The sequence below is a fragment of the Eublepharis macularius genome, chromosome 1, assembly GCF_028583425.1.
Source record: "Eublepharis macularius isolate TG4126 chromosome 1, MPM_Emac_v1.0, whole genome shotgun sequence".
NCBI lineage: Eukaryota > Metazoa > Chordata > Lepidosauria > Squamata > Eublepharidae > Eublepharis > Eublepharis macularius.
Window position 1 is genome coordinate 102,389,881 of NC_072790.1, and position 25,799 is coordinate 102,415,679.

The 25,799-nt window shown below is 44.8% G+C and overlaps 1 protein-coding gene across 2 annotated transcripts in view; it reads right to left on the minus strand.

The window, feature by feature from the left end:
• Positions 1–22,701, minus strand: part of HS3ST5 (heparan sulfate-glucosamine 3-sulfotransferase 5) — a 315,479-nt gene extending 292,778 nt beyond the window's left edge. For both annotated transcript variants that reach the window (XM_054970504.1, XM_054969835.1), the window contains exon 1: positions 22,527–22,701. The gene's annotated coding sequence lies outside the window, so the exon portion shown is untranslated. The remainder of the gene's footprint in view (positions 1–22,526) is intronic.
• Between the last annotated feature and the right edge of the window lie 3,098 nt (positions 22,702–25,799).

Below are 25,799 nucleotides of genomic sequence, written 5' to 3' on the forward strand. Positions count from 1 at the left end.
AACAATGCTACCTGAGTACTTAACTGTTAATTGATCCAGGAACGCATCCTTGGTTCGGTGAGGATCAAAGTGACACTTGGATTAAAGCTCTTTTCTCCTGCAGAGAAGCATGAAATGCAGTCTTTGCATGTCTCCTGAAACTATATTTACTCAGTAAACTCAAAATCAGTGTTAATAGGAGGCTCTTCACTAAACTATCTTCATTTTAAATCAGTTTTGTTCAGTTCTTCTGAACAATGCCATTTCATTTCCTAAAAAGACTATCCACCGATTTTAGTGAAACTTGCTTCCCATTACTGTACTTAAAATCAAATCAAATTATTTGCAGAGATAATACTGAAGGGTAACAAAGTGTTAACACTTTATCATCAAAATATTTTATGCTTTCCTTTCTTCTGTTATAGCAGAGTCTTATTCATCTTCACTGAGAAGATAAATATTTTAAAAGATGTTCCCAGATTTATAAATTGAAAAATTATATAACAGATTGTCTAAGAGCAACAATCTTTTCCAACTCTTTGTTCCTATAAAATAATTATTCTATATTGTGGCCCAACTATCTGGATCATGATTAGACATGGGCACGAACACCGTTACAAATGCAAAAAAGCCACGAACAGCCCATTTGTCGGTTTATGAACAAGCTGTTCATGAGACCCCATTCTAGACGAACAAGTGGTTGTCGCAAGCCCTGTTTGTTGCGTTCGTCCGCTGTTTGTGAAGCCAGACAGTCAGGCACCTTCAATCAATTCCCTTGGCAATGGAGGCAGGGACTGCCTGAACTCTATCTGCACTCCTTCTGTCGCCCTGAAAACCCCAATCTAAACCCAATTTAGCTTGCTGGGCAGGTCTTCCTTCCAAGTGTGGAGCTTCAAATTGGTTACAATTGGTTACATGGGAGCAGACACCAGGGGGGAGGGAGGGGGGACGGGTGTTCTATGGCCATGGGAACTTCAATCTCATCCCCACAAACCTTGTTAGGCAGTTCTGACTGCCAACCACAGGCATCCTGTGTTGCTCTATGGGACCTCTGGTTATAAAAGGAAGCGTGCTCCAAGGTCTAGCTTTCAGTTTCAGCAGGCAGTGGAGCTGTTGCTAGCCTTTTGGGAGAGAGACAGGGAGAGTGTGTTGGAGCTGGGATTTTTGTGTGTGTGGTGGGATAGGGTTCCAAGGCTGCTGCCAGGCCCAGGGGCCAAGCTGAGTGGGCACCTCGGCTGAGGGCTAACACAGATTATTATTATTATTATTATTATCATCAGTGCCTGATCTGGTCAGGTTTTGGGGAATGCTGGGCTAGGGCTCTACCCCCTCCCTTTGGTTCCAGGGCTGCTGCCAGGCCCTGGGGCCAAGCTGAGTGGGCACCTCGGCTGAGGGCTAACACAGATTATTATTATTATTATTATCAGTGCCTGATCTGGTCAGGTTTTGGGGAATGCTGAGCTAGGGCTCTACCCCCTCCCTCTGGTTCCAGGGCTGCTCCCAGGCCCTGGGGCCAAGCTGAGTGGGCACCTCGGCTGAGGGCTAACACAGATTATCATCATCATCATCATCATCATCAGTGCCTGATCTGGTCAGGTTTTGGGGAATGCTGGGCTAGGGCTCTACCCCCTCCCTCTGGTTTCAGGGCTGCTGCCAGGCCCTGGGGCCAAGCTCAGTGGGCACCTCGGCTGAGGGGTCACATTATTATCAATGCCTGATCCAGTTAGGTTTCTGGAAGTGCTGGGCTAAGGCTCTACCGCTCCCTCTGGTTCCAGGGCTGCTGCCAGGCCCTGGGGCCAAGCTCAGTGGGCTCCTCGGCTCACCCTGATAATCAGTGTCTGATCTGGTCAGGTTTCTGGGAGTGCTGGGCTAGGGCTCTACGCCCTCCTTCTGGTTCCAGGGCTGCTGCCAGGCCCTGGGGCCAAGCTCAGTGGGCACCTCGGCTGAGGGCTCACAGTGTTCTCTCCTTTTCTCTCCGCCTTAATTCTTGTTTGCTGGCACAATGAGGCTTTGGCTGGGGGTCAAGGGTGGTCGTGGGGGAAGTGCAAAGATTGTCCCAGTTGCCCCACGGGAAGCAGTACTGGGCAGGGCTCTGGGGCAGCAAAGACTCCCGCTCTCCAAAAATCACCTGTGGGGACCGTGGAGGAGGCTGAAGAGCTCTTCCTGCCAGGGGAAGGGGAACTCTTTAAACTCTTTGAGGAGGAGGAGGGCAAGGGATCCAAGAAGGAATGGTTGGGGTTAGATGAAACATTCATCCCATCCCCATCCCAAACTCCTGGCGCTGACCCTGCCTGCAGTTCACCCCTTACTCCATCTTCCGTTGCCAGCTCCACAGCGCAGCCAGTAACCCTTCGTCCTCCTTCCCCTGGAACAGTTAGTGGGCCACGGTTCAAACTCTGTATAGAGGCACTTTCGGGCCACTCCAAATGACTGCCGTGTGTTGCAGTGCCGGGTCTGTGATGGCCTGGTGCACATGGGCCATCCCATGTGCACCCAAAGCACCTATCATCAATGGTTCTGAGTAGGCACCGGAAGACGTGCCACCCAAGCCTGTGGTCTTTGTCCTCGGCCAGAGAAACATCCAGTGGGGAGAGGCAGATGGCTACCAGCTCCTCTGAGCCAGGATCAGTGGGAGGGTCACCAGAATCCACCTGAAGCAAGAAGCCTTGCCCCAAGGGTGCTGCTCGTGGGAGCAGAATGGTCAGGCCCTTGGGGAGGTTGCTGCTGGTGGGAGCGAAATGGTCAGGTTCTTGGGGAGGTTGTTCCATCGGGGTTGGGGATAGTGCCGTTGAAAAAGCTGAGGTCAAGGGCTCAGGAGGCAGCCATTCGTGTTGTGAAAGAGATGATTGCCCTGCAGGGATTCCCCGTCTGTCGTGGAGGGCGTGGGCTTCCAAAGTCTGCTTCAGCACTTTGCCCCATGGTTCACCATGCCGTCACGGCGCACCATTGGGCGTCAAGTCCTGCCTGCCCTCTACCAGTCTGCATGAGACATGGTGCTCAGGGAGCTGTCGGCTGCCAAAGACTGTACAGTACACTTCATGGCCGACCTCTGGAGCGGCTGCCATCATGGCTAACTTGCAATCACTGCCCACTGGTGGCAACCAGAGGACCTCCGCTGCCCCAGGCCAAGAACTGGCACCCAGAAAAGGTGCCATGCTTGACACCAGGCTACAGAGTAGTTTTTCTCCAGGCCCAGGGGATGGACGATGTCCATACTGGGAAGAACATTGCCACCACTGTAAAGGTGGTACTGAGGGCATGGACAGCAGGGGCAGAAGGGTTTGTCCGTGGCTTCATTGTGACGGACGTCGGAAGCAACATGTTGGCAGCCCTGAAAGAGGCATCCCTCCTGGGCCTGGTGTGCATGGCGCACAAGCTTCACCTGGTGATAAGGGACATGCTCAGGCTGGGGAGCAAGCCAAAGGACAGCTGGGACGAGGGAACATTGTGGACACGCAATCTGCTGGAGAGCTGCCGCTGCATCGCTTCCCACTTCTCCCGCAGCATCAACTCTTCCTGCGAGCTGTTCCAGAGGCAGGGGGAGGGGGGACCCTGAGCACCAACTCTTTCAGGACCTGCCCACCTGCTGGAACTCCACCTACAATATGATGTCATCTGATGGAGAAGGGCCTGTTGCAGGACATCCTGTCATCTACAGACGTTCTGAGGAGGGGAGAGGAGCTGAGCCTCAACTCCATGGAATGGAGAGTCCTTGCCCAGATGTCCCGGATTCTGAAACTCTTTAAGGAGGCCAACAAGCTCTTGTGCTCGTATGAGGCCAGCCTGGGTCAGGTCATCCCCCTGATCCACGGGCTCGACCAGTTCCTGGCCAAGGAGCTCGAGCATGAGAAAGAGCTGCTTCCCAGGGTCTGGGACTTTGTGAGGAGGATGCAGGCATGTGTGGCTGAGCGCTTGCATCCTCTGCGCTATGAGGTGCCGTACCAAATGGCATCCCTATGTGACCCCCAGATCAAAGGCAGCATCGCCATGTGGGCGGGTCAGAAACAGGTAGCACTGAGGGAGTGGAAAGCAGGGGCAGGTGGTATGTGGGTAGGTCAGGTGGCCAAATCAGCTGTGTCAAGGGGGCTATCTTCCAGGCTAGTCTGAGTTGTGAGAGGGATTTTTTTGCTGCTGCATTTACTTGCTTCCCTTGCAGCAGCACTGGATCTGTATAACCCCGTAGGCTCTTAGCTGAGAGAGCCAGGGTCAACTGAACCCCATCAAAGGTCAGTACTGTTACCCTATATGGGGGTCTGTTTGTGAATTGGAGGAATTAGCGTACAAGGAGTGGCAGTGTGAGGGGGTAACTAGCAGGATCACCACCTATGTATACCAGGATTGTTCCCTTAGAGAACTCTTTGAAATATTCAGGTACATGTTCAACAGGAATGATTTTATTAAAGGAGCAGAAAAAGCAAACACACAGGAAATCACGCACAACATATACACAGGGCTAACTAGAAAATAGGGAGGAAACAGGAGAATAGTACAGAGTTGGGTGATATCTACCAGTCTAGAAGAGAGAGGACATCTGTAGAGAGTAGTGGCTGAGTGAGCAGCACTTCGTGGCAAGACGAAGGAAGCTCAGACATGCGTCTGAGGGTGTGCATAGGATCCCAGGACACACACACAGCTATGGTGGAGGGCAGCTCTATTATACCCCAGGGCATCAGTTTTGGGGCGCCATGTAATTACTGTTATCTTCTTCAGAAGGGAGTGATTACTATCCTGGTCCCTTTTTTGTAGTAAAAAAGAACTAAACAAAATTCAGAATTTTGAATGCAGACCCTGTCTGCCTAGATTTATGAATCAAAGCTGGTTTGGGGATTCAGTACCACCAGTAATTATCAAGCTTTATATTCAAATTACAAGTTAAAGGTTTCATTATTTGTTTGATGACAGTCTTGTCCACTGACATCTGTGTCCTAGAAGTGACATATTTTATGGCTTGCATCTGATTTTTCTTCAGCACAAGAGGAGTCACTTTGGATTATAAATCAATGTTGATATTTAAAAGTGTGTTGCTCTGAGATACCTAAACTATTTCTTTCCAAACTACATCTGAATCTACCTAATGATTTAAAGGGGTGCTGTGTTTGTATCTCATGCACAGCTCATGCACAGCTAACTATAAAATATATTCGTGTGTTTTAGACTTCCATGGCAGAAGTCATTTTTTTCCCTATGTGAAAGCCAGAGTACAACTGCCAAGCACAACTACCATGAAGGTCCTTAAAATAGCTACAAAGTTTGCCCACACAAAAAGGTGAAGAAAATGACACTAAAATGAAATGTGTACAAAATACAGATCCTTGCTGTCCTCTTTGTGAAACTGAACTAACACTGCAATCCTAAGAAGAGTTACTCCAGTCTAAGAACATTGATGTTCTACCAAATATTGACTAACGTCTATAAGACCACTGGGGGCTTCAAAGGACAAATCTGGCTTGCTGGGAAAGTCTTATCTCTTAGCCACAGGTCATTCCTTGATTCATTCATTAATTTTAAACTGCATGCCCTGCCTCTAAACCGAATATTTCCAAGGCAGCTTCCATATCATAACAATTCAAACAATTCAAAAGTCAACACAAGAACAGCAATAAATCCAACTGACCTAAAAAACTGTTAGCAAAACCAGCATATTGAAGAGGAGAGAGAAATAGAGGGTGCCACTCATCCATACATAAGTAAAATTAAGCAAAAGCTTTAGTGAAAAGTCTTAACTTGACACCTGGGTCTAAATAGACTAAGCACCTATTGGACAGCTCTGAGAAGAAATTCTACAGTCCAAGTAGCACATCAGAAATGAATCTGTTCCTTATAACCACTTGCTTCATCTCTGAAAGTGGGGGCTTCCATAGAAAAATCTTTGAAGAAAGATCAGAATAACAGCACTAGGTTTTAAGGTTTAAGGTAGAGTGATGTATATTGCTGCCATCTCTGTTTGCTTATTCAGGTGAGATTATGATTTGTGTTACACAAATTATGATGTATTAAAATGACAAATATTTTTCATTCATTTTAACTTTTATTTAAAAACGAAACTTCAAAATATTTCTCATAAGTTATGTATACTATGCAAAAAAGTAAACAAGCTCTGCTTTATAAAGAATGCAAAATAAAACTTATTCAAGTATGCCCATAGCCATTAGATATTTTGTCACAAACACTCTTGTAGCTCAGTCTAGGGGGGGAAATGTATCAGGAAATAACTGAGTCAAAAATGCAAAATTTCTGCTTCAGCCACACACAGGGTCAATGGACAGCCAAGTAACTATCTTATTCACTCAATCTTGTTTATTCATTTTGGTAGATGATATGCCTCAAATTATTGTTCCATGTCTATGGAATTTGCTACTATCTGAGTTTCACCAGATCTAAAAGCTTGGCCTTTTTAGGCAGGCTCTTAAAACATTTTTGTTTAGGCAAGCATTTCATCTTTAATGTAATGGAGATCCGAACTGTTTTTAATGTCCCTTCTGGTGTACAAAAGCTGCTGATTCAGTTTATGTTATACAGTTTTGTTACTGTTGATGTTTTCAATTGTACTTTTAGAATTTTTATGCCTGTCTTTTCTTTAAGAACATTTGTGAATTGAAAAACAGATTGTAAAAAAATAAATAAAATACAAACAAGAGTGAACATAGCAGTTAACTGTAATACATTCGGCAACTGAGAAACAATCAAACTGACTAAGTCTTAGTGGCATTCATATTTTCTCTGTCTTTTCCTTTCACATCCTTCAGGTTCAAATTCTAAGATTCAATAATGCCACTAATTACTAGAGATGGGCACGAATAGCAATATGAACAAAAAAAAAGCCACGAACAGCCCAATCTGCTGTTCGCAAACAAGCTGTTCATGAGGCCCCATTCTAAATGAACAGGTGGTCGTTGAAAGCCTTGTTTGTTGCTGTTTGTTGCTGATCGTCAAGCCAGACAGTCTGGCACTTGCAGTCAATTCCCTTGGCAACTTAGGCAGGGATTGTCTGAGCTCCTGCTGTTGCCCTGGGAACTACAATCTAAGCCCAATTTAGCTTGATAGGCAGGTCTTCCTTTCAAGTGTGGAGTTCCAAATTTGTTACAACAAGGGAGCAAAGAGCAGGGGGGAGGGGGGCTCCCAGCTCTGGTTTAGTTTGCAGACAGTGGAGAAGGAGAGAGTTGCTGTTGGCATTTTGATAGAGAGAGTGCATTGGAGGTTGAATTTTCTTTGTGTGCGGTGGGATAGGGATCTACCCTTTCAAGTTCCAGGGCTGCTTCTAGGCTCTGGGCCAAGCTATTATTTATTATTGGTACCTTTCCTGCTGCCTGCTCAGGTAAGGTTTCTGGGAGTGGTGCGGTAGGGATGTAACCTCTTCAAGTTCCAGGGCTGCTGCCAGGCTCTGGAGCCAAGCTATTATTTATTATTGGTACCTTTCCTGGTGCCTGCTCAGGTCAGGTTTCTGGGAGGGGTGCAGTAGGGATCTTGACTTGGATGATGGCTGGAGGAGAGCCTGCTGGCCCCCACGAACAGCCAACCACAAACATGTTCATGAACAGGGCCATGTTCATGGTTGTTCATGAGTCATTGTTCGTGGATGGCAATGAACAACGAACATCATGTTCATTTTTTTCTGTTCGTGCCCATCTCTACTAATTACCATGTTTTAATATATTCTGAACACAAATGGTGTGTCTGAATTATGTAACTCCAATTAACTGTGATAACTACAAAGATCTGAAAAAGCAATTTATTTTATTCAAACCCTCTTAATATTTTTTTGAAAATCATGTGAAGCATAGTATAAGTAAATTAACATTTGGAACCTCAAATTCTCTTTCACCAGATAGACAAGGGATAGATAACCTTTTGGCCCAAGTAACAACAACACGAAAAAAATGTCATCATGTACCAATGAAGATGTTGGTATATTTTAAAATGGAAGATGAAGATTAGGATTGTACTTAGTTAGATACACTGTATTTGTTGCTATTTCCAGGATGGCCCTACCTCATGCAGCCCCAGTAACTGCTTAGCAAGAGACAATTCCACCTTGGGAGAAGGTTGGCAATTCCTGCTTGGGAAATACCTGGAAATTGGGGGGGGGGGGCGCTAGGGATGGTGGGGTTTGAAAAGTAGAGGAACTTCAGCAAGATATAATGTCACAGAGTTCACCCTACAAAGCAGCCATTTTATACAGGGGATCTGTTCTCTGTCATCTGGAGGTAGGGTTGCTGGTCCCCGGGTGGGGGTGGGGGATCCCCAGCCTCTGCCCCCCCACTCAATTGGCTGGCGGGGGGAAGGTGGAGAATGGGCCTTCTAGGGACCACTCCCAGTGCAGCTCAACATCACTCCTAGGAATTATGTCATCGTACAGGCCCTGGGAATGTTCCCACACTTTGCGCCGGGCTGTTTTGGCCCCAAACGGGAGTGAAGTATGGGAGTACTCACAGTGCCTGCACGATAATGTCACTCCTGGAATTGATGCCATTGCATTGCACCACACCAGGAGCATGCGTGCACTTCACACATAGCGAGTACATTTGGAACGTGAGTGCCAGGTCCTTCCCGCTCCAGCTAGGAAGGTAAGGGGACCTGGAAACCCAATATGGAGATCAGTTGCAATTCAAACAGATATCCAGCACTGACCTGGAGGTTGGCAACCCTAAGAGTTTCATCTTCTCAGATGGTAGCACTACACAGCAAGGAGGTAGCCTCTCACAGCTACCTCATCATCTGAGCACAGTAAACTATGTTATGTACTACACAGCACAACACTAATTCTGACTTAAGGTTGTTGGGGTGACACTCACTGGAAGAAGCATTAGGAGCTCTGGTTGATGGTATCACTGCTTTTGATTTTTAAAAAAGTAGTCCCAGAGCGGCACTCTCTTATTTTATCTCCACTATACCCCTGCTTTCAGTCAGGAGCAAGGTCATGCGCAACATGCTGTGGATCTACTTTGCTAGACTGATGGAATACCTGGTGCCAGTTTCTCATTTTTTCTTCCAACTGAGGACAGCCCTGCATTACACGTGCTATCCAGAGGACTACATATTCAGAGTGTACATAGGGCACAGTAAATTATACCAGCTGGTATGCTTGTTTAGTCTACGCGCAACAAGCAAAGAGACAGCAAATAAAAACAACTGTAGTCTTGCTTGACTGTTGACAGCTATGACAACTTTGTGCTCCTTGCAGAGGCTAATTTCTCAGAGAGGCAAGGTCTGTCATTTTGGTTCCAATACCTAGAACCCAGAGGAGCCCTTCTGAAACCTGAAAAGCTTCCAGAAAACCCCTCCTGGGTCCCAAGATGGTTTTACTCAGTAATAAAGACTACTGTTCAGAAACAGAGAAATCTTAATTAAGCAAAACTGTTAAAAGCCAGTTCAATCTCGGCAGATCTTTCAGCTGTCTAGCTGTCTAGATAACAGTCAGTACCTGATAGTTGGTAATTAACTCCACAGCATACAGCAATATCTTGTGTGTGTATGATGTGCCATCGCCTCTGAACTACAGGCCAGCAAAATGTAGAGAGACAGGTGGTGCCCCAGAAATCAATATTGAGGATGACAGAAAAAGATACAAACTGACTCCTGCTTTTGGCTTGCTCTACCAGATGACTTAAGTTAACCAAAGGAATGCCTTGCTTTAGGGAATCTTCTAGAAATACCACATCACTGTTCTTATCTTTCACCTCCCAATTCTAAAATCAATTAGCATTGTTCTCCCATTGAATACCCAGGAGAAGGCCACGATGAACAAGAGGCTCTTGGACCAGGTGCATCTCATTAAGAGTTGAGCACTTGGTTTCAAATTAACCCTTAGATGGAATAGGGCTCTATTGCATCATAGCAGCTGTTGAAGAACAGAGGCTTCTCTTTAGTACTGTCCATGAGTGCATGAGCACACGAGCGTCATTCTGAGAATGGGGCAGGCTGTTGTGCTGCCCAGGAAACACTGCTGAAACTTCTCCTTTTTTTTTTTTTAGACAACTTTGTTTCAGTTTGTTCAACTCTCAGCCATGGCTGTAAGCAGTCGGCTTGGCCTCTGCCATCTTTAATAGCCATTTGACATGGCTACCTGTGATATAAAATCACAAGACTCATTGATCAAAATGGCCATTTGTACTGCAGCCAGGGGAATTCCAGCCAACAGTTGCTGAGTCCCTCCCAGGAGATCAAGGCATAAATGTAATGCCGCATGTAAATGCAGAGTGACCAGTGGTGTTTAGTTTTACAGGTTCCCCAAGCCCCGTAAAGGATCCAGCGCAACAAAAGTCTCACAGAGTCACCCCCACTTAACACATTCCTTTCCCTCCTTCTGTGATGAGATCTCCTGTCCATGATTGAGGAGAAAATCAACTGGCATTCATAAGTATTTATAATTCATTCCTGGGAAGGTACATTCCCCAACTAAATTCATCAACTTAGCTCCAGTGGACTTCATTAACAAACTGCCCTTTTGTGCAGATTTAGGAGAAGATGTGCATTATCTTTCACACGCCGCAGCAGATACCAATCAAGGTAATCAAACCTTTTGTTACTCCCATGAACTGACCATTGGAGTCTTTGTTCCAACTGCTAGGTGAGCTCCCCCACCTCGGGGCACGTTTTACCCTATAAGAGTAGTGCCTTGGCCCCATTCAAACTGTGCAAGCTTCCAGGCTGCTCCCTTAGGGTCTCTTCCCTAAGCCTCTCTCTCTCTCCGTACATGTTTACTGGATCCAAAGCACTATTTCCTTGAGGTTTGCCCCAAGCCTCTTGCTCTCCTAGCTGAGAACGCTGGCATTTGAAGTGGCCCTCTTCCCCCATGGACTGGACTACTCTTCAGGATAGGTAGATATACTTTGCCCTCCCTCACTCTATTCCAACTTCTGCCTAGCTTCCTAGGACTCTGTGTGTAACCATTTTTACTATTTACCCGGCGTGTATGTGCATGCATTTTCCTCTTTCAATAAAATATTACTCTTTGAAATTTAAGCACCAGTCTTGTTTGTATTTTGGGATGGGACCCCATAGATATTGATGGAAAAGATCGCATAGTTACTGGCCTCTCACATAGCTGCCTTCCTTGTTTGCTAATTCCCCCCACAATTCTCTTACTCGCAAGAAGACCAGTTCAGGTAACATGGTAAAGGTCTCTGCCACTGTCTGCAATGCTAGATGAAGCACTGTCACGATAGATTCAGAAGGTGCCAATGACTATAATCTAGCCAGATTCCTCACATAACAGCATTTCCACACCAAACTCCTGTATCAAATTCTGGTATTACAGCTAAGGCACAGTATCCTCATTAAATTCATTCTTGATTGAAAGGACTTCAAGCAATGGAGTTTTCAATTATGTCCCTAGAGATGTTGCTCCAGTATTTAACTACCCTCAAAATTAAAAGGAAAAAAGTGAACACAGTCCAAGTGAGTGTTAAAATGCTCCTTCTTTATCATCTATCACTGAATCTCATTATGCTGTTAATCTCACAGACCAAAAGCCTGCTGCCATCTCCACACATTGCTGTGTTTAGATTTTGAGTAAATTCATGTTTGCCTTCACTGGATAAACACTAGGGCTGCAAGGTCAAGGAATCTCCTTCTCCACCCCCTGCTGCCACTCACCTGGCTGGCAGGGGAGAAAGGCCCAGGGAACAGATCTGGAAGGCAAAAAACCTCCTGGGCCAACGCTCAGCAGGCGTGCTCCCGCCAGATGCAACAACATCATTTCCTCAAGTGATGTCATTGTGCCCAGTGGCGGGCATACTCCTGAACTTCGTGGCCCTAATTGGTCCCTAGGAAGCACAGGAGCATGCCCACCACTGAGTGCGATAACATCACTGGAGGAACTGCTGTAGTCACACCTGGTGAGAGCGCACCTGCTGTCCACTGGCCCAGGATGTTTTTGACTTTGCACACATGCAAGAAGATCCTACAGGTAAGAGCCTACAGGAGCATGCAAGAAGATCCTACAGCCCCGCCCCCCCTCCTGGCAGGAGGGTAGAGGAACCTATCAACCCTAATAAACACAGTGTTACACTCTTTCAGTCTTTCACAAAAACAAGCAGAAGTGTTGACTAATTCTTAGAGCTTCCTCTGAATTCTGTTCAGTTTAAAGAGATAGATTGGTGGCCATTCTGTGTGGGTACCACAAAACAACCAATAACTGCCATGCAGAGTCTCTACAGAAGCTGTCAACAAGCAGGAATAAGATCATGGACAAAGGGAATATGATTGCAGACTTTATTATGTATGCAGACTTAATTATGAGCGAGAAGTTACACTATTTGATTATACTCTACAAGATACTAAGATATTAATATTGTTCACACAAAATGGATTCATCTAATCAATAGGGGTGCAAAAGGGTACAAATCTATATTAGGTATTCATAGGAAGAAACTCTGCTCAACATGATGCTGCTTCATCACTACCTTGTGTGATCTGAATGGAAACTAGATGCTTTTATTGTGCTTGCCTGTCTCTTTTTGACACTACCTTCCCCCCAAAAGTTAAGATTTCCATGCAAATTATACATAATATGAATATAACAATAGGAACATTCTTGTATAGTTAAGGTCTCTTTACAATAGAAACTTTAACTGTACAAAAATTTAATTATGTGCTGCATTTGTGCATAGAATTAGGCTTGCTGAGGTCTCAGAATGTATCTACATGACAATACAATTTGTTTCTCTGTGAAAATGAAAGTATTGGCTAACAGCTGCCTGATTTCACTTTCCCACATTGCAGTCCATCCTGGATTTAAAGAAAATTTAGCTACAAATATGTTGTAATTAAAAAACTTACCTTTGGAGCCAATTTCTCTTATACAACTTGAACCAATATACTAATTTAAATAAATTTTATCTTGAGCAGCTTTTCATAATTTCATAATTTTATATTTTCTAAATTTCATGTACAAATTACTGTTACTGTCAAGCTCTAGAACCCAAACTGCTTTTCCAGTACATGTCAAATTCAGGATGAATCTAACAGTAAACAGGAAAAGGGAAACAAAAGAAAGCAAAAAATGCTCCAAGAACATGCATCCATTGCTGAGTTTTGAAGGAAGACAATGTGTTCAGGGAAAATCCAATCAATATGTAAATAGTTTTTGAACATTCACTGGTATTGACTTAAATTTTTATGTTCTTCTAAACTGTGATACAAATAGGGGTGTGCGCGTCAGGTGTCCGATTCGGGTAAAATACCCAAATCGGACCCTATTTATAAAGATTCGGGATTCCTGAATCGGGGCCAGCATGATGGCCCCGAGTCAGAAATCCCGAATCAAAGCTTCCATGAAGCATTCGGGTAGCTTCAGAAGCTTTGGGGCAACTTTAAAGGGTCCCGTGCAAGCAGCAGTTCCCTTTAAAGTATCAGCTGGTAGACAGCTGGGGGAGTCCCCCCTCCACCGCCTAACAACTGATAGTATAAAGGGACCTGCCCTTGCAAGCTGGCAGGGCCATTTAAACTATCAACTGGCAGGCGGCAGTAGGGGGATCCTCCCCAGCCACCTGACAGCTGATAGTTTAAAGGGACTTGTCACTTGCAAGTGGCAGGGGCCTTTAAACAGTCCAACCCCCCTATAGCCCTTGCCCCCACCCCCCACCCCAGCCCCAGCCCCAGCCCTCCACTTACCTTACCTCGGATGTTGGGGGCGGGTGGTGAAGGCCTCCTCCCCTGCCTTGCAGACCTGCAGCAGAGGAGAAAGAAAAAAATGCCCTTTCCGCCCCTCAAATGGCAGCCACGGCTGCCATTTGAGGGGTGGAAAGGGCTCTTTTTGGCTTTCTCCACTGCAGGCCTGCAGGGCAGGGCAGAAGCCTGCAAAGTGCCCTCCTGCCCCTCAAATGACAGCCACTGCTGCCATTTGAAGTGCAGGAGGGCCCTTTGCAGCCTCCTCCACTGCCTGTGCAACAGTGGAGGAAGCCTAAAAGGGCCCGCTCACACTACAAATGACAGCAGGGGCTGTCATTTGAAGTGCAGGAGGGCCCTTTGCAGCCTCCCCCGCTGCCCACATAACAGCGGAGGAAGCCTAAAAGGGCCCGCTCACACTACAAATGACAGCAGCAGCTGTCATTTGAAGTGCAGAAGGGCCCTTTGTAGCCTCCTCCACTGTCCTGTGGGCCTGCAGGGCAGCGGAGGAAGCCTAAAAGGGCCCTTTCTGCCCCTCAAATGGCATCTGTGGCTGTTATTTGAGGGGCAGGAGGGCCCTTTGCAGGCTTCTGCCCTGCCCTGCAGGCCTGCAGGAGAGGAAGCCAAAAAGAGCCCTTTCCACCCCTCAAATGGCAGCAGCGGCTGCCATTTGAGGGGCAGAAAGGGCGTTTTTTTCTTTCTCCTCTGCTGCAGGTCTGCAAGGCAGGGGAGGAGGCCTTCACCACCCGCCCCCAACATCAGAGGTAAGGTCAGTGGAGGGCTGGGGCTGGTGAGGGGCTGGAGTGGGGGTGGGGGCTGGGACTATGGGGGTGGGGTGGGCTGTTTAAAGAGCCCTGCCACTTGCAAGCGACAGGTCCCTTTAAACTATCAGCTGTCAGGTGGCTGGGGGGAATCTCCTCTGCCACCTACCAGCTGATAGTTTAAAGGGATCTGTGCTTAAAGAGGCAGGGGGGTGATGGAGGGGGTGCTGGGAGAAAACCCAGCCCCCTGAGTCACTTTTGAGTGCTCCAAATCTTTACAGAGCATTGCGAAGTGATTCAAACACCCGAATCCGAAGCAGCTTGCCACCTCGGGTTTTGGGTGTTCCCAAATGTTTTCGGGCTGCACACCCCTTGAGACAAAATTTCAGCTACTGTTTAAACTGAGGGGTAGAATTTTTGTCCCCAATCATGTTCAATTCAAAAAATGGAAAGAAAAATAGACATTAATGTATTATTTATTACTTCACTTATACTCCATCTTTCATCCCAATAGAGACCCAAAGCAGCTTAAGTCATTATCCTCTCTTCCATTTATCCTCACCACAACCCTGTGAGGTATGTTAGGCAAGAAATGAGTGACTGGCACCAGATCATCCAGCAACTTTCCATAGCAAAATGGAGATTCAAACCTGGGTTGAACATTCTGTAGTCCAGCATCCTAATCACTGCCATGCTGGGTCTTAATAGCAATGCTTGTTATTCAGAGTTTGGAGATCAGCATATTTTTTTTCCTAATGCATACCTCTGTTGATTGATTACAATATCAGAAGAGATGAACATTACAGGAAGGGAAGGGATTCATTCAACACTTCAGAAACAGTGCGTTTAAAATAGAACTGCCAACTCCAGGTTGAAAAAATTCTGGAGATTTGAGGGTGGAGAACAAAGTTTGATGAGGGGAGGGTTCTCAAGAAAGTGTAATGACATAGAGGTAGACAAGCCTCCAAAGCAGCCATTGTTTCCAGGGGGACTGATCTCTGTAGTCTGGAGATCAGTTGTAATTCCAGGAAATCTCCAGGCCCCATCTGGAGTCTGAAAGAAGCACTTTGTAGTCAGCTTGGGATTTTCTACCTTATAAATAAGATGTCTTGAATCCTACCAAAAATATCCACGTACAGAAGAATATTCAGCAGCAGAATGTTACTTTTTCATCTATCCTTTCCCACTGTTCAAAATTCTTCCAGAAATGCTGCTTCTGTAAAACAGGGAGAATTAGAAGTCTGCCACAGTGGTGCTGATTAGACATGGGCACAAAATGGAAAAAGCCCAAAATGACAGTTTCGTGTTTCGTCGCGATCCACGAATCATGAAACTTCATGAAATTGGCATGTTTGCCGAAACGATTCATTAGTTTCATGATTCATCAGAACCAGGGGCGTTTCAATGACCCCCTTCATACCTGGAGATGCTAAAATCGTAGGGAGACTTCAGCAGGCTCTCCTCCACCCAACCTCCCAGTTTGCAATACGTTGACTGGGAAGGGTGGTAAGGGAAGTGCTGCCAGAGTGCATGACTGAAACAGGGACTGGGAGTTGCTGGATCAGAGGAGGATGAAGGACCGGCCGTGGTGGAGCTGGGTCGGGAAGACAGAATGAGAGGTGGGGTGGGGTGAGGTGGGGTGGGGTGGGGTGGAGGAAAAAAGGTTCCCTCACCCAAAGACCTTCCCACAGCAAGGCCAGGAGCTGGAAATAAGAGGCTTGTTTCAGTCTCTTTAAAGCAGCAGCAGCCAAAAGCACAATCCCAAATCCTTCCACACACTTTCCCACTCCAATCCCAGCAAAACGCTGACATAGATCAGAACAGGAGGTCTGTGGTTGGCTAACAGGTTTTAGAGGGGCGAGATTGGTGTGCCCATAGCTACAGAATGCCCACTTCGGTTGCCTGGGGGATTGACCCCCAGCTCCTGGTTGTGTAGGGCAGAATGGAAGCTCTTCAGAGGGCTAGGAGAGCTGCCAATCAAGGATAAGTAGGCTATGATTGGGGTTTCCAATGGCAACAAAAGATTTGGGATCATTGTTGCCTAGGAAATCAATGGATCGGTGCCAGCCTGTCTACAATTACGAATTTTTCACAAAGCTAATGAAACAGGACAAAAAGTTGTGAATTTTGTGATAACCGTGACCCCACAAAACGCTGTTTCACGACACATAGAACGGTCCATTTCGTGATGAAATTTGCTTCGTATTTCGATTCGTGCCCATGTCTAGTGCTGAGGGAGGGGGTGGATACAATGCAAGTATTCCCTTCCTTCTATCAGCAGAAATCCTCTGCAAGATCCCATCTAGGGTTGCTCACCTCCTTTACTGTCAAATCAGGAGATGAGGGGATCACTAGGCAGGCAGGAGGGTCCCAACTCTTCTTCACACATGCACAGAATGCATGCTTGTTCTATAGAGGCCCTGATGATGCACTTCTGGTTGAAAACTGGAAGCTTCGGGGTCTCAGTGCAGCCAAAATTAGCCCCCAAAATAGCATCATCAGGGAATCCAGAGCACACACATGCACCATTTTGTTGTGTGCCCAGTGGCTCCCAGCCTGCCTCCCCCGCTTTTTCCTCCCTACTAGCTTCCTGCCCTATCTAGTCATCTGAAAAAATCTATTTTGTTATTTTACCTCTTATTTTACAATTACTAAGTTATCTAAGTGCCTTTGATGAAGGGAATTTTGGTTTCTATTCATTATTCTTTCAGAATTCTTTGAACATTTAGCAATTCTATCCAGTACGTCTGTTGTCTATCATAATTTATCATAATAAATAATTTTGTTATGTTGAAAACTCGATAACTCAGAATGATAAGCAGGTTGTTTAAAATTTAGTTGTTTAAAATTAAGAGTTAAATACTTCAGTAAGACAAAGAAAAATACTTTGCAGTCAGTTTGGAATTTTCATATGCATGTTGTTTAATTAATTATGTAATACTGGACACGATTTACACATCAGGAGTCATTTAATCAGTTTGAAAAATACCAAACACTATGCAGGCCTTTTAAAAATCATTAAAATTCAGCAGATCAGCCAAACTCAAGACTGCAGAAGGAAAGAGTTTAAGCTCCTTCCTTGACCATTAAAGAACTTAATGTGATTTTTTTAAAAATGACAGGTTTGTGCAATGCTCAAATCCAACCACTGCTCTGCAACTTCATTCTTCACTGGTTCCTTTCCTGCCTCTACCACAGAAGGCAGTAATTGTGTGGCCAGCTTGTACTGCGCATTCTAAATAGCAAGATGCAAACACTGAACCTCCTTAATTGACTTGAACTTTGACTTCTTCCAGTTTTAGACATAAGCATCAAACAAAGAGTACTGAAGCTGGACATGCCATAACCATATTTGTAGACATCTCAAATATAATAACTTTAACCAGTATACTCTTAATAAATGCTGCTTTAAAATATCAGATGTGATAGAGTCTATTTGGGTGGGAGACTAGAAAAGTGTGTCCACATCTTTATTGACTCACAATAAACCTACAGCAAAACCAATTATGGGAAACAGATTTCTTCCTGCCTCCTTTGCTCATGTCTATACAAGTTCTATCTTGAAAAAGCACACAATTTTTCCCTATTGATAGAAATTACATTTAAAAGCCTTGCTTGAACCAAACATTTTATTGTATGTACTGATTCTTCATAGATTTGCCAAATTGTAATTTCTAGTTATCTCTCTTTCCAAAGACTCTACTATAATGCAGCATAACCACTGTATTTATGACTGTCCTTTGAGACTATAACAAATGCACACAATTATTCAAGATTATTCCAGCCATTAAGTTACAAGATTTTATTGCAGCAATCTGAATGGATGTATATCCTCTCTACCAGGGAAAAAAATGGATTGAACATTGCTCTTTTTATACAATAATAAAGAAAATGTTTATCTAATTCCCACCAGATGGAGAGCTAGATTTCTTTCTCTGAAAGCATCCCATTGCATATCAAATCCACAGAAACAGTGATTGTGTACTACGGAAATCATACTTTTTAACCATTTGAAGTATATAATGTCAACAAAAAATTATTATCCTAGGTTATGAAGCAACTCGGCTGTGACAACTTTTCTTCAACTAACAATTTTTAAAACACTGACCCTTTTAAAATCATTTGGCCCATTAAGATCCACATAATGTTATATTGGTATTTTTCATACTGAAGATCTCCCCCTCTGGATCCAGAGCTTCATGGTGAACCACATAAGCAATTCAGCTGATAGTAACCCTATTCTGTAACATCTTTTCTTCCACAAGTGTGCTTTAAAATGATTACCATGGATGCAGGACAAGTGTTACAACAGAACAGAATTTCCGACATGGATTTTCCTGGGATGGTCATTTGGTTAGCTATCATAATCCTACTCACAAAGATTTTGCAATCTGATATATTTACCATCTGAATTCTTTTGGAGGACTCACTGAGCCAAACAAAAGAAAGTTGCAGATGAACAGAATGGTAACAGAATGGACCCTTTTAGCTCAACATCCTTACTGAATATGTTTATTTCCACCCTTTTCAACTCTCATTTTTGTTTCATAAAATGTATTCTGATAATGTCTTAAGACTCCCCTAAGAGATAATCTTTTCATCTTAATGCATGAATTTTTGGCTTACAAACATTTAGAAGTACAAAAGAATACCATTAAATGGCGCAATATTAAACTATATGAACTTTGTTTCCCTCAATTAATTGTTTTGATCAAAACAATCAGCAAAATAGCTTTGGGTGTGCATCCATACACACATGCACATGCACATATATACAAAACTAAATCAGTGTTCTGCTGAAAAAAATTGCGGAGCCAGTTTTTAATGTGACATATCATCACTTCTTCTACTCCAATGTATGACACAATAGCTGTTCAAATATTATCATGCATAATCTTGTTACAACTCTTTTAAATGCTACATAATCTATATAGAAGCGTAAACTGTGATTACAGTACCATGGTTTATTTCAGTGGTATGCAATACATTTGTTGTAACACTATTTCAAGGGCCAGAATCCAAAGAGAAACACACAGGAACTTCCACATGAGTAGTGTTGTGCAGTTTCTCTTTATTTTTCTCAATTGCATCCCCCCCACCCATGCATCAGAAATTGCTCTTAAAGGTCCTGCGAGTTTTAGAAGTAGGTTTTCATTTGATGCAGGTAGCTGAAATCTGGATGGGTTTTCTTACTGCATTGTGAAGCTTTCCACACAGCTCTATGGTTCTGAGCAAGGTATTTTGTTTTCAGATCCATACTTTGTTAAGCTATGATACCTCACTATAATATCCATGCAGAAATGGTCTTTTAAAGCATTTGCTTAACAGGCAGAACATCAAAGTGATACTTGTTCTGCCAAGAAACCCAAGAATAATCTTACTACTCATACTTATTTGAAAATACACTTTCCATAGATTCTAACAGACTTTACTTGTAGATATCCTCTCTGAAAATCAACAGTACTTACCCCGGAGAACGTGTACTTCACTTGACTCCCTAAGAATAATTAAACATGTTAAATGCCAATATATTATTTTGTTTGGAAACCTTCACCTTAGAAAGGCATATTTCAGATAACTATCATCAAGTGTTGATGGAAGTCTATTTTAAACAATGAGATTGCTATAAATAGAATGGCTGCTTACATTAATACATATTTCATGGAAAGTACTGTTATATTTCCTTTATCTCCACAGTGGATAAGACACTCGATCAGTAAGAAGTCACTATACACTATACTAAACTGTACTGAACTCAACTGTTTATTAAGTCCAAATGAAAACTCCTGAGCTGTTATATTTCTGTTTGGCCACTGATTTGACAAAATATGTGCTATGATATGCATATGGTATAAATATGCAACACCCTTAGAAAGGATAAAAAATCCCAGTTATACATAAGATTCTGCAATAAAATCAAGCATATAATATTATAATATGCAACATTAAATTGGAGAAAGGATTTCCACCTTTTCATATGCAGCTAATGAGATGTTCAAGAATAAAGGAGAATAGATCTACCTTATAATTTTATTTCTTCTTGATTATGATAGTTAGAATGTATAGTTTTAATCTGTCTATTATTGTGTCTATATAATATTACTATATTATTGTCCCAAATAACTAAACCCCAGATCTGAAAGAAACAAACAAAAACCTTACTGCTGAATTAAGTACTTTGAAACTTTATGCACAGTACTTACTATCATACTTTCCTAGTGAAAAAATAGCTATGAAAACATATAATACAATAATATTCTCTATAATTTCAGGACTCAGATATCTTGGATAACTAAAACATTTTTCCTAGTACCATGCATTTGAACTGGCAAAATATGTGCATGAAGTATAGGTAACATGTCTTCTCTAAAGAAGGAATGTTAACAAGTGATGCTACTTTAAGTAATCAATAGATATCCTTTACTCTGGCCACTGGATCAGTGCCCCAACTGTGACCAATTTTATGTTCCTAGAGACTTTAACCACACTAGCATCCTAGTCATAGGCACATGAAATTCCCCTCCCCTCCCCAAACACAATACTGTGCTTCTGACGAACCTTCCTTCTTTTCAGGAAGGGAAATCGTTGTGCTTTTTAGTTCTTTAATAAATGAGACACAATCTGCAGGATGATTAAAAGGCACATTATCTGTAATCCACTGACTGCTTAGTCAAATAGTCTCACAGAGGTCAACGGTACTGCTTCTGACTTAAGTAAATGGTTTCTAGACTGTGACCACTGTAGTTCAAAGGCTTTCTTTTCCTGTATCATCTAACCTTATTTTAAAAAACTTATAATAATTAATTGCATTTTATTGCTTTCCAGTCTGTCTTATGCATCCCTCCAGAAAGTATATAAGATGGGTCTGATGCAGACAGTAAGATCCATATGCTTATGCACTTTTCAATTCCACAACAGCAAGCTTAGAATAAGCAAGGTTTTGAAGTGAAACATGAAGGGACATTATTGTCAAAGCATTTCCCTCTAAAATCAAGGAGAAATATAGAAATCGCTTAGCAAAATCCATTAAAAAATTTCCAGCAATTACCGGTGTTATATGTTTCTCACAAATCATGCCAAACAGTGTGAAAGAAAAAATAGAGAGAAAGCCCGCCTAGCCCCCTCTCCAAACCAATGCCTCTGACATTTGTCAGCCAGAGCTACCATAAATCTGCAAGAGGAAAAAAGTCCCTGGTTAAATGAAGCTGGGCACTAATTTGATATAAAACATTTTGCAAATATTAAGGCTTCCCTTAAGGGATCAATATTTCACAGTTACAACCTGCTATTAAATACACGATGAAAAGAGATGGGTTGGGTGGGGGGAGGAGGGGAAGGAGTTGATGAGTTTTCATTCCGGATGCTTCCTTGGTCCGAGTGCAAAAACGCACAGAGGGGAGTGAGCATCAAGGGAATCCAAGGAAGAACACTCGGATAATACTGTTGACTCCCCCCCGCACACACGCACACACACACATACACCGAGAGCTTAGTAGCTCCTACCTGGAAAACCTCACCCCTTTCATGTACAGGTAGCTCCTACCTCACTCATGTACAGCACAGCCCTGAATAGCAGACGCTTTTTTGCCGGAGTCAAACCGGCAAGCCCTCGCTAACATTGCCCTCACACACCACTGGATCGCACGCATCACTGCCACAGCTCACCCCTCGGCAATACCACGAGCCAGCCAGCTGCCGCCTGAGCGATGCCCTCAGCAATGCCCAGACCTGCCGCAAGAGAAAACGCCCGATACATTCCCAGAGCCCGTGAGTCCCGTTGAGTACCAAGGGGCACAGGGCTGCAGCCCGAAGCAAGGTTTCGCAACAGTATCCGCCACTGGGAGGCTGCACCAGAAGCGCAGCCCCCCAAGAGAGCCCGCACGCACCGCATCCTCCGAACGAGCGAGGAAGCGCCCAAACTGCGCTCGCCCTGCTAGGAGGCGGCCCCAGAAACCCTCCTCCGCCCCAGCGAGAGGGGCCGAACGACGGGCTCCCCTCGCCGAGGCAGCTCCCGCAAAGCCAGGAAAAGTCCTGCGGCGGAGGGCGACAGAGAAGGCGCGAGTGTGTGAATGCCCGCCAGCCTCCCACCACCCTCGCGCGTTTCTCCCTTTCCCAGCCTCCTCCACCCCGGTACGCTCTCCTCCTAGCTCAGGGATTATGGCACCGCTGCGCGTTTACCGGGCATCCTTGTCCAGGAAGCAGGTCTCGGAGCTGTACCAGTAGAAGCCGAGGCGGGAAGCCGCTGGCCGCCGAAGAGGACCTGTAGAGAGGGCGGGAGAAGTAGCGGAGTTCAAGAGGAGGCGTTTGCTGCACATCCCAGAGCGGCTGAAGCCACCAGGTGCAGCAGCAGCAGCAGCAGCAGGGCTCGCTCCCGCGGCGCAGGCACAGCGCGCCTGGCAGCAGCGGCAGCCCGACTCCCTTCTCTTCCAGCCTCCTTTGCTTGTGAGGAGCAGCAGCAGCAGCGCGAGGCGGAAGAGGAGGTGGGGCTGGAGCACATTCTTCTCCTCAGTTCCACGCACAGCATACAAACTCTCCCGAGTTCCAGGCGGGGAATTCGCTCACCCTCCGCCTTCCTGGAGCCGCCGCAAACATCGCCCGTTGCGTCTCCCTCTCGCGCGCTCCTCGCTTCGCCCTGTGGCGCTGTTTGGACGCCGCTCCTGCCGGTGGTGGCAGTCAGCACAGCAGCAGCCCGGGCGCCACCGAGGCTCTGAGGCACACGCCACGCAGCCTTTTCCCTGCTCCCGCCAACCCAGGCTGCCTCCTGCCCCCACAGCACTATCAGCGGCGAAACTGGAAGCGGCCGAGGGCGGCGCAGGTGCCTGCCGAGGACGTGCCAGTAAAGGAGGGAGACAGCTGAAAGCTTCGCCAGGGTAGAGCCGCTTTCTTCGGGGCGCTGTTGCCCGGCTTCCTCCTGGCCTTTCAACGCAGCGTGTGTAGCAGTCGAAGAACTCGTCGCCCTTCCCAAGTATTCTCTGCGGCTTCTGTCAGGCTTTGCTACCTCACGCTGTTAGCCGCGCTTCCTCTCCTGCTCCTGGGGGAGGAGGAAGGGAAGCGAATTGTAACAGATGCCAACCGTGCCACAGATTGGTTGGCAGATTCTAGAAGGGGGGGGTGCACATGTCCCCCTATGGCTATGAGGAGTTTTGCAGGGCTGGGATGTCCTGACTCAGCACATCTCATTCCTCAAGCCAACTGCTAGCTGTCCTCCTTGCTGGTGGTCCACATGGCAAATCACAGGGTAAGAAAAAGCCTTAGTCATTTGTATACCTGAAGTGAGAAAAGGCATCTTTCTTGCTGAAGCAAAACACGCATACCTTTTTTTAAAAAAAGAAAGGCACACCTAGATGGTGGTTTGAAGCAGACACCTGAAACAACTGCTTCACCTTGAGCAGTTTTAAGGTTGGTCTTAGTTGACCTGCTCCCGGCAGAGTAATATTTCCACATATCACTACAAAGGCAATAGAGGCAGCTCCTTTCACACATGGGCATCACTGTCATAAACAATACTATTTTATTTATATCAGATGTTTCCTTTTCACTAAACAAAAGGCATCCAGAAAAATAAAACTATACATCAGCAAAACAAAATGAAGAAAAAAATGCTTTCAAACAACAAAAACAGCAACATTCAAACTGCAATATGCTTATTTGCCTCTAAATACCTTCTGGAATAATGATATTTTAACCCAACATCAGAAGTTAAGGAGCCAAGACACCAAACAAATATCCTGAGGAAAAGTGTTTCATAGTCTGGGCAGAATGGCTCAGAAAGCCCTGCTTATTCTCCTTGCTTTCGTAGCCATGGGCATGCAAAGTACGGCCCCAGCAGATGATCTAAGGTAGGCTTGAAAGGGTCCTTCAGTTCAAAGGTCCACACCAATGAATTGTGCCCAGAGACAAACTTTGAATCAGAGAAGCTGGCACAATATTGGGACTAGGTGTTTCCCGTGATGGATTGTCATTAGTATTCTCTCTGCTTCTGAGCAGACACAGCCCCCCAATAAAGCGCATTACAGGAGTTCAACGTGGATGTTAAATCATGCATAGGGTATGTGTAATGAAAATCACAAATCATTAAAATCATGAAACTGTTTCCAGGTCTTACTTGTGACTCTCTGAAATGAAAATGCTAGTCCTCGCTGCTTGGGAGTCACAAAACCTTCCCTGAAAAAAAATCTGTTCTTTCCCTCTAAATTCTATGCTTACCTGCAATGCAGATGAGCTTCCATTTTACTCTGAATCTGTACTGATTTCCTGAAGAATTTCTCCCCTCCAATTAGATCATTTCAAGGGAGGAGCAAAGAGAACTCCCAGCCAATCCCAAGCTGCAGAGAGCTGCATTCTCCTTCCCCCTTCCCTCCTCTGTCCCTGTTTACCCCTCCTTGTTGGCTGGAAAGAGACTTTCTTTTCTTGTGGAAATGGAAAGCCTAGGCTTGTTCAGCGGCCTATAGAATTCAAACAGTTTTCCCAATTTGCTTGAAACTTGGGGATTCCTTGAAGGGCAGGCAGAAGACACACTGCTGTGATTTTGGTGGCATTGGGTTGAAAAACGATTACTCTAGCCCCTCTCCCCTAGAAGTCCCCCATAGGGAATAATGGAAATACAACAATGGCCGGAAGGGACTTGCTCAGGGAGCCATAGAATGCAAACACTTTGCTCAATTTTCTTGAAACATGGAGGTTCTTTATATTAGAGAGAGGACTGTGTTCTGTGCAATTTTGGTGTCATTAAATGCCAAAGAAGTTGCCCCAGCGTCTCCAATTGGTCCCCCCTCCCCTTTCCCATTGAAAAGAACAAAAATTGTGAGAATGAAAAAAAAAACACTAGCAATTTTTTAGCTTGACCCAACAATGTTCCACCACAAATGACATTAAACATTTCACTCAAGAATACAAAACCACAGTGAAAATTTTCTAGATGCACAATCCTAACACATAGTGTTAAAGCATGCATACTGTCTGGCCTATTTTCTCCAGAACTGGTCCCTTCTGGCAAATTAGCCTAAGATGATAAAATACACTTCTGGTCACCTCAGCAATCTGTTTCTCCAAAAGTAAGACTGGGTCTAGGGTACATCACAGGTGCAACCCTGATATTTTTCAAGGAGAATACCACTTCATCCAAAACAGACAATACTACTTCCACATCATTGTTACTGTCCAACAACATTTCTGTCTTGTTTGAATCAAGTTTCAGTTTGCTCTCATCTAGACTTATACTGATTTATGATACAGAGTAAAAAACTGCTTCCCTGGAATCTGGTGGAAAGTACAGATAGAACTGAAAGACATCGGCCTTTTGATGACACTAAACTCCAAAATTCTTGATGAGCTCGCACAGCAGTGTTGATAGCATGGGACAGAAGACAGAATGCTATGGAAGCCTTAGGCCCAAATCCAGTATAAAGTGCAACAGTCCCTCAGTATCATCATCTGATATCTACCCATGAG